The sequence below is a fragment of the Microtus oregoni genome, unplaced genomic scaffold (assembly GCF_018167655.1).
Source record: "Microtus oregoni isolate MIOR12 unplaced genomic scaffold, Mior012 000029F_ref0000214, whole genome shotgun sequence".
Lineage (NCBI taxonomy): Eukaryota > Metazoa > Chordata > Mammalia > Rodentia > Cricetidae > Microtus > Microtus oregoni.
The window spans coordinates 26775343-26787208 of NW_024543088.1; positions in this window are offsets into that span (position 1 = coordinate 26775343).

Consider the following 11866-nt stretch of genomic DNA (forward strand, 5'->3'; position numbering starts at 1 on the left):
GCTTAACATTTTAAGAAATGTTCCTGGATAGTAAAAAAATGTTACAGATTCACAATAAAACAGATTCAGACATAAAAGACCACACTGTTGGATGAATGCACATAGACTTGAGAGAGAGAATAAAAAGAATATACAAAATAAAGTTAATGGTTTAAAAAAAGAAGGTAAAGTCTTTAAAGAGACAGAGTACAGATAGTTAAGAGATTAAAAGAAATAAAGAAAAATAAGCCATGTAAAAATGGAAAATTCACAGAGAGTCTGGATTATGTACATTGTGTTTTCTTTAAAATTTTTGACTGTGAAGGAGCTAAGTACAGAGAGACATTTCATTCTATGGGCTGCCAAGTGGAACCAAAACGGATATCATGAGGGTATGACTTCAGAATTTGGGTCTAAGGATATGATGCTTTGGAAAGGGTCTTCTTTTGTTTTCACAGAGGACCAGACCCTGTGGATTGCATCTATCCCGATATGGTATGATAGACCACGACCTCCCGAAAAGTTCCTGTGAACACCCTCAAAAAAATTACTTCACTCAACTGGCAACTGAGATAAACCTGGCACACAGGTTACACCCTAAATGATCTGGTTAACAGCGCCCCCATTCAGCAGGAAGCAGTTTGGAGAGAAAAAACTGCGCCCATGTTCCCAAAATATTGTTTGTAAATGTTCCTTCACATTTAAAGGGGGAAATGATATAGGTATGAGTAATTTGCATTGGTGTGGATTTTACAGTCAATTTTGTTATATGTATATGTATTTCTGATCTTGATTAAGGTATTGTGATTGTGTAGTTCATTTAAAAATGTAATGTATAATTAAGAAATATAGGTTAATGGTTAATCATCAATAATAGTCAAGCTTGTAGTCATGTTAGTTAGATTTTCTAGATATATAGAGATAATTTCAGTTAGATAGACATTCTTCATATCTTTCAAAGACTGCAGAATATGGCATTTAATGTTTTAATAACTTAGGACTTTTCATAACAATGAGACATATCTGCTCCTGGTGGCACCAATATACTTCAAGAGGAAGATGGGCATCGAAGAGGCATCTTATGGAGTTTGATAGCCATTTGGGCAAGAAACTGCTCTTGCCTGGACTATTACATAAACTGGACACAGAGAACCCACAGAGAGAGGACTACTGAACTTGCCTAAGGTGAGATGATCTTTCGGGGTTCCTGATTCATTTTGAAAGAGTCTGCGAGACATTCTGCAGGACACAACAGATAGTGACTGAACTGTCTTTGAAATTTCCTGCTTCATGGAAATGTCTGCTGGATACTATGGGCCTGAAGGCTGAAGATGGATGCCCCAACCATACAAAAGAACTTTGGGTGACTGTCCAGGCAGCAAGATGTCTCTGTCATTTCTAGAGTTTTCTTATTTCTTGTTTACTTAGGTAATATTATATCCTTCTGGAGTCTTTGATGGAGTTGAAGAATGAATAGATAGTTATAGTTTTCCTTAGTTATGATAAAAGATAAAATAGATATAAATATTGTAACTGTAATTCTTGCTTGATAACTGTTTTACTATATGTAATTTTACTATGTTAAAGTTAAAGCCTTTCTTTTTTGTTTAAACAGAAAAAGGGGAAATGATGTGGGAGTGATTTCTTATTAATAAAGAAACTGCCTAGACCCATTTGATAGGCCAACCCTTAGGTAGGCGGAGAAAACAGAACGGAATGCTGGGAGAAAGAAGCTGAGTCAGGGAGTCGCCATGATTCTTCCACTCCAGGCAGACGCAGGTTAAGATCATTCCTGGTAAGCCAGCTCGTGGGCTACACAGATTAATAGAAATGGGTTAGATCAATATGTAAAAGCTAGCCAATAAGAAACTGAAACTAATGGGTCAGGCAGTGTTTAAAAGAATACAGTTTCCGTGTAATTATTTCGGGTAAAGCTAGCCGGGTGGCGGGACACAGCCCGCCGCTCCGTATTTCAACATGTATATGTATATTACATGCAGTAATATGTATTTACTTGTGTGCCAGTGTATATGGAGCCCAGAGGTTGTCTTCCTCGATCACCTTACACATTTTTTTGTACAACTTTTTCACTGAGTCTGGAACTTAATTATTGGCTAAGCTAGATGGCCAATGAGTTTGTGGATTGGCCTGCCACACCCTACCCCAGCATTGGATTACAGATGTGAGCCACCCAGCTACTCACATGGTTACAGGTTCTCATGCTGTGTGGCAGGCACTTGACCAAATGAGCTATCTCCCTTGACCCAAGAAGGGGAAATTCTAGTAAACATGGACACTGACATGAGCTAGAGTCAGCAGAATAAAGCACAGGAGGAGGAGTGTTGAGAGCCACTCCCGGGAAGAAAGACTTAGGGAAATCATCAGAAACAAACCATGGTTCGCCTCCTTGTCTAGGTATTTTCATCATGTTCAAAACCCTTTTAAAAACATAAGCATAGCCTGTCTTTATAGCCTATATCATTTTAATTGAAAGTACTTAAAAAAGATATCAAAAGAAGTACTATTTTTCATCACTCAATAAATTGTTTTGAATTGCTCTGATTGGGCAAGGTGACACATTCCTAAAATCTGAGTATGCAAGAGGCTGATGCAGGAGGATCACTAAAATCTGGGGATCAGTCCCAGCTAACCAATGGTGCATATTGAGGCACGGTCTCAAAGACAAAAAAAAAAAAAGTTCACTTGCTCTGTTTCTTTCCAGTACTCTTTTCATGGATTGAGTATATTAGTTGAAACACCACCAATAATGCTCTAATTCCATTTGAGTTCTTCTGACTCACGCACAATCTAAGTCTTTTTAGGAAACATACACGTTAGTTTTGTTAAGCGTTCATAAACACGGTGGGAGCTGTGGAAACTTTCCCCAGGTACCTGTGAGAGGGCATAGATTTCTTTCTGTGCCCCTTAAGGCATCCTGTGATGTGTTTGCGTGGGTAACCTTGATTGGTGAGCATGTTCCTTGTAGGCCTCTTGACAAGGGAGGGATTTGCTGACAGAGCAGTTGGCTTATGTTGCTTATGTCAGTCATTTTTGCCATCATTTCTCCAGTCCCGTGTTCTTATTTGTGATTGCCATCTTTATTCATACAGTAAGCTAGTGCTCCTTAGATTGTATTGCACAGGAGTTCCCCTAGCATCTAATGACAGGCACAGGTCTCTCTACTGTCAAAGGAGTGTCTACTCCCAGTATTGACGAATGTTCAAGGAAACAAAGCAGAACTTCTTGTTTTCCCAGGTAGCACAGGGAACTGGGGACCCCAGAGGTATAGTGATATCAATAGGCTGCAGGTGTGCCAGAAATGTCCTCATTAACCAGTTGAATAGCTTTATGTCATATCACAGACTCCAAAAGTTACTCAATTTCATCATAATCTTTTATTTTCTGCTTCTGTTATTAGACCCCAGCTCACTTCCTACAAGGGCAAACACTGCCCAAAATTATGTATATTTAGTTTGGAAGTTTTTTGAGACTGGGTCTCTCTTCATAGCCCTGACTGTCCTAGAACTCACTACGTAGACCAAGGAGGTCTCAAATTCACAGAGATCTGCCTGCCTCTGCCTCCCTGGTGTTATGATATATTTTAAGTAGACATCATAGCTGCCTTGTTTTCTAGTTATCTTTCTTCCAATGACGGATCATCTGCTTTCTGCAGTGTGGTTGACCCTTTATTCTACCCTGTCCATGTAGGTCCTGGTCAATTCCATTCCCACTGGAGAATTGAACATCATATTCCAATTCTGCCTCAATCCAGCGGATCTATGGGCTTCTCTCCTGTCTGCGACTGGGGCTGTTGTAGTCTAGTTTGGGAAAGCAGAAATAGAGATGACACATAAGAATCTGCTGGTAAAAAAAAAAATCTTCTGTAGAGGTCTAGCTTTCCTTTGCCCATCAACCCAGAGTACTGGAATCTGTTAATTTCTGAATTATGTCCATGCATGTAACATGCAGGTGAAGCGGCACTGTGGATCGATTAAATGTGTAAAGTGGGTTTCATCATGTTAGCATTGTTGCTCATGACAAGTACCTTGAGCACAGGTCTGCAAAGCCCACCTTGTATTCAAGAATCCACTGTGAAGACAATGACTAGGACAGACTGCCTACTGTTCGGCCACATTCCCTGCTTTGCTCTCTTCCATTCCTCACCTCATCTTCTTCCCACTTTAGCCCAAATTATGTCCCTTCTATTGCCTCTGCCTGCGTAAGCTCATATTTTTCTTATTTTCGCCGTATTCTATGTTGGCTTCAGTGAACTATTTTGAATTCCCTGACTCTAGGTTCCTCCCAGTTGTCTTTGTATCTTTGTGAGTATGCTGACTGCTTTGCCTTTAGGTCTCATTTAACCTATTGTTTCTTTTCTATGTTTGTTGTTGTTGTTTTGGGGTTTCTTTTTGTTTTGTTTTACTATTTCTTGTGTGCGATGTGTGTACAGGTGGCAGTGGGAGGCAGAAGATGACCTTGGATGCCCTGGAGCTGGAGACGAATTCAGATGTGGGCACTGGGAACAAAGTGCCCTCCGAGCAAGCATTCTGTGTTCTTCTTCAACACTGAGCAATTTCTCCTGCCCTACTTCTTGTTTCATTAGCACTTGTCTACCCCTCTATTCCCCAATACCTATGCGTACCTCCGAGCTCCCATAACACCCTGTCTCACGCACATCCTAACACATATCAATCCTGACGGTAATTGAACATTTGTGTTTAAAGTTTTAACTAGTCTGGATCAGCCCCTTGACAACAGATAGTTCCCTGGTAAATCTTTAATATTTAGTCAAGTATCTGCTTCCTAGTAGGTACTTGAAATATTTAAGAGAATAAAAGATGCCGGGTGTGGTGGTGCACCCCTTTAATTCCAGTTAAGTGTAGAGGTAGGAAGACCTCTGTGAGTTCAAGGTTAGGCTGGTCTTCAAAGTGAGTTCCAGGACAGCAAAGGCTGTTACACAAAGAAACCCTGTCTTGGGAAAAAAAAAAAAAACAACCAAACAAATGAGCAAATAAGAGAATATAATTATTTCCTATTTTTGAAGCATACACAGCATAGCACTTTCAAGCATAATAACTAGATTAACTTTATATTAACATATAATAACATAATAACTTTGTAAATTATCTGTATATAGCCTATCTATTCTTCTTTATTTAACAGTAGGATGCATGACTGCTTCAAAGATTATGCTTGGAAGCATTTTAGATAATAACCACTCAGGAGAGGTTTATCTGAAGAAGTCCTATCCTTCGGGACAAGCAAGACTTTGATTCCCTGAATTTACACACTTTTAAGAAGGGTAACTGTCGTAGTTACCTTCTATTGCTGTGATGAAATAACATGACCAATTGATTTACACTTCCACACCATTGTTCATCATGAAAGGAAGTCAGGATGGGAACTCATGCAGGGCAGGAACCTGGGGGCAGGAGTTGATGCAGAGGCCATGGAGAGCACTGCTTACTGCTTTGCTCTTAATGGCTTGCTCCTCATGGATCTTTCTTATAGACCCCAGACAACCAGCTCAGGGATGGCCCTACCCACACTGGGCTGAGCCCTCTCCTATCAATCACTAATTAAGAAAATGCCTGCAGCCTTTTTCTTAACTGAAGTTCCCTCTTCAAGTTGACAGAAGACTACGCAGCATAGCAATGCTACCAATCACATAGAATCACCCTATTTAACAAATTACAGCAAAGATTTATGTTTTAGACTTGGATTCAAGACTGAAGGTACCAGATTGGGAGGAGTTTCTGGCATTGTATCCACTCTCCAGGACGACAAAGATTCAAAGTTTATTATTTCATAGTCAACTAATAAGCAGCGAGTTAGAGACAGGGACAAATAATTGCCCAAGAGTCTTAAGTCTCTATTCTTTACGCCAATGAAAGCTGCTCGCCTTTTGATGAAGTCGGATACATGCCATAGGAGACACAGCAATTTAGATCATTTTGTGAGTTCTAATCATTAATCATCATAAAATAGAAAGAAACAAAATCAAATCTGTTCCTTCTTGCATCTGCCAAGGTGATCAAGTGTAATCCTTTAACTGTAATCAAAGGTAGGATAAAATGTCAAAGACATATGCTTGAAAGAACTAATTAGGGATTCTATCCTCATCCCAGTGTGGCGAGCATTTTCCTCCTTAAAGAAAAACATTCAGGGTATTTAGACATCAATGTGAATCATTTAGACATCAAACCTTTATCTTAAGAACTTAATGCTGGAAAATTATTCCTGCTCTGGGGAAATCAAGGCTTGTATATACTGAATTCGGGTCAGTTTGAGGTTTGGGGTATCTTTTCTCAGTTAGAGATTGAGAGATGAAGGGCCAAATATACCACAAGAGAGCATTGGAGGTTAAATCTGAGCAAAGGCTATTGGGTGGAACTTAGAAAAGAAGTAGTTATGAATCATGAACTCACCAGGCATGGTGGTGTACACCTTCCATTCCAACATTCGGGAGGGAGAGGCAGAGGGATCTCTGTGAGTTCGAGTTCAGTCTAATCTACGTAGCAGGTTGCAGGCCAGTCAGGGCTATATAGTATAATGAGAGCCTGTCTCGAAAGAAATAAAAAATTGTAAACTCAAGTACCAATGATTTCTGCATTGGTGTAGTGCTCAGTTGCCAACACGCTTTTATATTCCTTCATGTGCCTTACTCATGCCATAAAGAGACAAAAGAAGGTGGAGTAGAAATCAGATGAATGAATAAGTGGCTGGCTGGATGACTAAGGATGGGGGAGAAGAAATACCTGAGGCCACACCTTCATCTGCAGAGTCAGACGGAGGGCACAAGGCTCCACCAGGGGACCCTGAGCATCCTCTGCGTGGACCTGGCATTTATAGATGTGATGGAGCTGCTTATATACCTATTCAGGAGAACCATAGGGTTCCAGTGTTTCTCTGGTTCTCTTATCACATGATGTGTCTTGGGCAAATAGGATGCTGATGGTAAACTACCTTGCTCAAAGAAAGCTAGAAGGCCAGAGTCTTCTTGGTGACTCTGGTTCTAGGCTGCAGCCAGGTGGGGATCTGGAGCTAGGAGGGGAACGGAGGGAATGATTGTTCACTGCCAGTGAGTCAGCATGTAAAGAGAAGTCACATCCTGTGAACTGAAAACAGCAGGCCCTTTTTGCTTAAAAATGATCATGAAAAGAACACAAGCATAGAGGCTATGTTCTAACTTGTTACTCTTGCAGAGGATCCAGGTTCAATTTCCAGCATCTACATGGCGGCTAACATGGCTGTCACTCCAGTACCAAGACATCTGTGGCCTTCTTCTGATCTCCTCGGGGAACCAGGTATGCATGTGGTACACATACATATATGAGGACAAAAATACACACACATAAAATTTAATAAACTAAAATTAAAAATGCAGATGTAAGTCACTACACCATTATTAATTATAGGAGAAATTTATTCAAATTTATTTATTTTAGCATTATTAATATTACATATTTAGACCACATTTCAATTTTTCTAGTAAATATTTAGTGCAGTCCTATCCAATGGTAGTGTTAATAAACTCAATGAAAGCATGCAGAACAGGTGTTATCTTGAAATTGCTCTTGAGACCACCACGCCCCTTTTCCCTTTGACTTTAGGACTGTTCACTACTCCCTGGCTGAGAGCTAGAAGCAGCAGTTAGCTTTTAGCTGAGGCCATGTTGAATAAAATATGGGGATATTTTATTTAACTATTTTTATGCAATATGTTGATCATATTCTTTCCTTCACGAACTCCTCCCAACTCACCCAACTTCAACTTAATGCTGTCTCTCTAATTCTCTCTTTAAAAAAACATGGCAAAAAGTCAAAAATCAAAAAACGAAAACTAAAACTAACAACAGCAAGGAAACAAAAATGCTAAGAAGGACATATCGAAACGAAACAAAAAGCCCACAAAATACCACAATGCCACAGCTTTAGAGGTGGTAGGATCTGGGAGAGTAGAGCCAAAATATGACACAGATCGAAGCCACATGCAATAGACAACTTTATCAGAGTCTCTGACAGTTTGTACTCTGAGGGTTAAGAAAGGTCACAAAGTAAAGTCAAGTCCTCATAAATTCTCATTGCTGCATGCAATCACAACAAGCTGCAAGTAGCAAAAGTAAGTTTTACTGTAGAGGTACGTGAACATTTCATTGAATAGCAACAACAAGCAGTAGTGAGGAATTTGAAGAAAATGCAACTCCTCTCCAACACACCTGGGAGGAACGTGCAAACACATTCCAGGGATAAGTCCAACTTTTTGAAGAAACTGAGGACTCAAGAGTCTTCTTGTTTTCTTGGAACGTTTTCATACTTACTCAGAATTCTCCTCACGCGACTCCATTCCCGGAGCATGTTCTGACCCCATAATATCTATTTTGTGTTGTCCAACCACGACTGGCCATGAGACCTGCCCTGCAGTGTGACTGTCTCCAGTGACACTCCATTGGAGACCTTCCTCTGCAGGCATCAATTGCAAACAGCTTCTTGGTTAGGGGTGGGACTTTGTTTCCACCTCCCTTCTCAGGATGGGACATCACGAACCTGTACAGGTACTTTGTGTGCTGTCACAGTGTCTGTGAGTTCATATGAGTATCAGTCCTGTTGTATCTGGAAGATGCTCTTTCCTTGAAGTTATCCATCACCTCTGGCTCCTTACAATCTTTCTGCCTTCTCTTCTGCATAGACTCCCGATTCTTGAGGGGAATAGTTTAATAAAGACATCTCCTTTAAAGCTGAGTGCTCTGTACATTTCCAGTTGTGGGTCTCTGCCTTAATTACCATCCAACAAAAGAAAAAGCGTCTCTGATGAGGGCTGAGTGGTACACTTACCAAATGATATAGCAATAGGTCATCGGGAATTATTGCTATGTTCCTTTATCATGATAGTAGCATTAGGTTTTTCCTTTGGACCGGTAACTTTGCTAGTCTCAGGTTCTTTTTTTTTTTTCATTCTTTCTTTTTTTCCTAGGCAGGGTTTCTCTGTGTAACAGCATTAGCTGTCCTAGAACTTGCTCTGTAGGCCAGGTTGGCCTCAGACTCACAGAGGTCTGTCTGCCTCTGCCTCCCGAGTGCTGGGATTAAAGGCATGCGCTGCCACTACCTGGCTAGTGTCAGGTTCTTTCTCACATTAGCGGTGTCAGGGATAGAGTTCATCTCATGGAGTGGGACTGAAAAAGAACCCAAAAGTGGATGGTTACTCCCGTAACTTCTGTGCCACCGTTGCTGCTGTAGGTTGCAAGGTTTGTAGATGGGTGATAGTGATGATTACTTTTTTATCCACTAGTACCTTCCAGTACCATAAACGTTCACCACTGGGGTGAAGTTTTTAGTTAGGCACCAGCTTGATTTGTCCATGTTTGAAATCACAAGTAAGTTGTGTCTTCCACAGTAGGGCCTTACCATCATGTTCTGGAAAGTAAACAATAGGTTGATAACAACCTGTGATGTTTGGGAGTAGTGTATGGGACCCTTTTGGTCAATGACTCAACAAGAGATAACTCATTCCTAGCCCTGGAGGTAATACTTGGTAGCATAAGATGTGTAGTTGGGACACTATCTCCCCCATTAAATATGGGAATATTTAAACACTTGCTTCAACTAGTGAGTTCCAGGACAGCCAGAGCTACACGGTAAGACCCCATCTCACAAAAAAACATAAAAAACAAAATAAAATTAAAAAGCAAAAACCTTGCATGAGAGGACTGACTGCCAGTGGGGCTTCCACTGCTGCGTGCACTTATCATCTCTGCTTAAAGATGCCGATGTCTGGTTTCTGGATCCAGAAGGAGTATCCTCACAGTAGAGAGAGCTTTAGACTAAGTCTGGCAACTGATTGAGAGAGGGGTCAGTAGGAGAGGGAGGCCCCTGGGTTGTAACTGGGTAGATTATCAGGGAGAGAGGAGGCCCAGAGAAAGAGCTCCAGTACATACAACTTTGAGCCATAATAAATTTGATGATTCTTAAATAACGGTTGGATAAGCAACCTTTAATAAGCTTTACCCAGAGGACATCTACACAGAGAACAAAAATGGGAAAGTTATCCACATCAGGAGTTTACTGAAGCACGATTAATAAAAACTCAGAGAGAGAAATTGTGGTTCAACCTAAAGATCTAAAAAGCTCTTACCTTGACCTCAGTCCGAAAATGGCGATCCTGCCTTCAGGAATCTCAGAGTGAGGCTCTGTCTGTGAGCTGTTTCCTCCCGTTTTATAACCTCTCTAGTGCTGGGATTAAAGTCATGCACTGCCCGGCTTCTATGGCAACTAGCGTGGCTAATGGTATTAAAGGTGTGTGTTACCACTGCCTGGTCTGACTGACCAGTGTGGCTGTTTGACTCTCTGATCCTCAGGCAAGTTTTATTAATTAAAATACACATGAAATGCCACTACAGTTTATAGTTAAAATTACATTTAGTTGCAAAGTAAGAGACCCAGATCCATTCAATTTGTGGTCTAGTTTATTCCTTATGAGAATGCCCTTCTATTTCTTAGTGGAAGCAAGTGGGCAAAGGGGCAGGGCTAGCAATGTGGATAAATACATTGTTAAGTTTTGAGATAATATCCTATTCCAAACTAGCAGGAGCAGACCATTAAGATTATTCAAGAGCAAGGTGAGCATCTTCCAAATATTAAATATTAAAAAGATATATTGTTTTTTCTTATTAGAGATTCATAAGATTTAAGCGATACATTTTGTATATGAAAATTAGAAAAATTAGATAACCAAAAATGATCCTGCCGTTTAAAGATAAATATTTTTCAGAATTTGGAGCACCTATAAGATCTGTTACGCTTTTTCTCTATTTTAAAATATCAAAATAATGAAGAGAAATGAAAATAGGTGTCCACAGTGAAACTCACACATGCATGTGGGAAGTAGATGAATATGGATTATTGACATGAGCACAGCCATGTTGATTAAAAAAAAACCTGTTCAAATCCATGGGAACGGCAAAGTCTTTCCTGGTCCCAAGTATATATGATGACAGTGTGTGCAGGCAAGTATTGACCACAGCTTCCTCCTCTCAGATGGCTGCAGCCTGGGACTGCTCCCTATAGAGACTCCCCACTGGGATTAAGTAAGACCTTTCATCTCTTTTCTGCTTATAAAATAAATGTGTTGAGTTTCCGGGTTGCTGTTGGTGCAACTCCATCAGAGCACACGGCTCATCGGATTCCAGTTTTTCTGCACGTGTGCCTATCATTTCATTTCCTGTCGCCCCAGTTAAGACAATCCCACTGCTGTGCAGGTAGTTGCATAGGCATAGTCATATCAGCCTCCACATGAAAGCAAACAATCCCAGTATTCATAAGCAGATAAATAAACATAACAAGGCATAGCCACAGACCAGTGTATTATTTAGTCATCACAAGTAATCAATATATGATCAACAGGTACCAATACATGATGCCAGAACATAGGCAGACCTTGAAAGTTAGCAAACATTATCCTAAGTGAGAGGAAGCACCTTAAGAAAACCATGCAATATGTATGATTTACTCAAGTGACATGTCTAGAACAGACAAGTCTATACAGGCAGAAAGCAGAGAGTTGTTTAGAGATACATGTGGGAATGAAGAATGATTATAAAGGGGAGTTAAGTTTCTCACTGAAGAGATGAAAAATTCCAATATTAGGCTGCATCAATGGGTCTACAATTCATAAGTCTACTAGATTTACTAAAATCACCTGAAAGCTTCAAATGCATGAATCTTATGATAAAAATATAGTTCAATTAAACTACATATATATGTAGAATATTTATAAATTAGTTTAATTGAGGGATCATTTTATATGTAATCATATATATTGAGAGGATCTATCTGTCATCTGTCAATCACATATTTTCTATTAGTCTAAAACTGTCTTGAGCCATGTGTGT